This window comes from Erpetoichthys calabaricus, chromosome 1, assembly GCF_900747795.2.
Source record: "Erpetoichthys calabaricus chromosome 1, fErpCal1.3, whole genome shotgun sequence".
Taxonomy (NCBI): Eukaryota; Metazoa; Chordata; class Cladistia; order Polypteriformes; family Polypteridae; genus Erpetoichthys; species Erpetoichthys calabaricus.
This window is the reverse complement of record NC_041394.2, coordinates 229,906,052-229,907,748: the sequence shown is the minus strand read 5'-3', so window position 1 is coordinate 229,907,748 and position 1,697 is coordinate 229,906,052. Positions and strand designations below refer to the sequence as shown.

General features: G+C 39.2%; 1 long non-coding RNA gene across 1 annotated transcript; it reads right to left on the bottom strand.

Moving 5' to 3' along the window:
* Positions 1-645: 645 nt before the first annotated feature.
* LOC127529919 (uncharacterized) lies at positions 646-1,395 on the bottom strand. Its single transcript, XR_007936525.1, has 3 exons — positions 1,209-1,395; positions 864-903; positions 646-783 (listed from the first exon to the last, which is right to left on the bottom strand). It is a non-coding gene; the product is annotated as an uncharacterized LOC127529919 (long non-coding RNA).
* Positions 1,396-1,697: the final 302 nt, after the last annotated feature.

Sequence of the window (1,697 nt, the reverse complement as noted above, 5' to 3'; positions counted from 1 at the left end):
TCCTAGGAGGTTTTGTGTTATCGACATGGTCGCATCATTTGTGCATTAGTGGCTAAGCGAGTGTCTTTCTTTGGAAGTTTCCGTTTGCCAGCATGCTCACCTTGTTTGTGTATTAGTGGCGATGTGCTCGCCTCACTTCTGTATTAGCCACTAAGCAAGTGACTCTTTCTTCAGAGGTTTCGCTTTCCCGATGTGCTGGCCTCGATTGTGTATCCTCAGAGGTGGAGCCCTTACCCTGACTCCACCTCTCACTTCCAGGCCGGACAGACACACACACTTCCAACGTATAGACGTTTATATATAAGATTATAAATTACTCAACTCTGGGATTGTTTGAGAATCTTTGTTTCAATTTCATAGTAACAGGGCTATGTAGAATCCTATGTGTGTATAATGACTGAAATGCAACTCAAAAAAAAAAATTGGGTCACGGTCACGCGTGTAGGTCTGAATCTGGGGGAATTCAGGGATATAGGTATATCTGTGCCATGATTCAATAACCAATACTATTTTCCAACAGCCTCACAAAGTATAAGATGAATGGATACCAATGGACATGGGCAGCTTTGATAAATCAATGCCATATTATCCATTACAATTCTATTTACTAATAACCTTTAGTCTTACAATGCAATACTTGCCTTTTTTCAGCTTATTTGCTGAAATCTGATTTACAACAAACATTGTAATTAGATCCATGCTGCTGTTATTTCCATGAGCATTTGAGGCCGATAATCCCAAAAGGTTTGTCTTCCTTAGAAGTCTTTTCTTTTCAAAATAATCCTGCAAGTTAAAAATGTTACAATATAATTTGAATTGAAAATAATAATAATACCACCACAACGTTCAATGATTTACACTACCTTTTGTCGTCTTGTATCATTTTTGGCCATGAACCTGCTTCTACAATCCAAGAGAAAGTAGTATGTTTATGTTGCCAAAGTCACGTAAACAGCTGAAATGTATTAACATACTGCAATTTACAGATATTTGCGATATATGTTAGAAAAGATGCATTTCATTTCATTCGCGCGAGAGGGTTACATTAAGCCACAGTGATTACGAGGAAATGCTTAAAATATTATACACTGTTCAAAAATATATACATTTTAACGGGCAGGATAAAACTAGTTGCAGATTCACAAAAAAAGAAACGTACGACTTTAAACAACTTTAATTTTAACAATGGAGCATCTCTTTACACTTACCGCGTACCCCCGACCCAGTTCATGCTTCACGAATAAGCGAGTACCTTATATTAAACTATGTATACATAAAAAAAACTATACTGTTTATAAACCATGCACATCGTCCACAACATCATTCGTAGCAATTCCGGAGTGTCTATGTGTGGACTTCTTTCACTTAAATGTGGATACTCAAGTCTCTACTGAGCGCTGAGCATCCTTTGCGGCGCTCTGTTTCTTCGGCGCTATCCCTGGCTGAGCCTCGTGCGCGCGCTTCCATTCCAAGTGTTGCGCAACTGAATTCCCGCTCTTGTTGTTCAGTTTATTCTTTAGCGAGGGTGTGGCAGTAGACAATGCAGGCGGTAACCGTAAGGATGTATGCGGCAATGCAGTTCAATGGAAAATGACTCTTTGTTTTCGGGTCGCACAAATGAATGATAGCTTATTGTTTCACTTTACAAGCGTGACACAATTTATATCCGAAATTCCATTGCTGGCGCCATGCTTCGT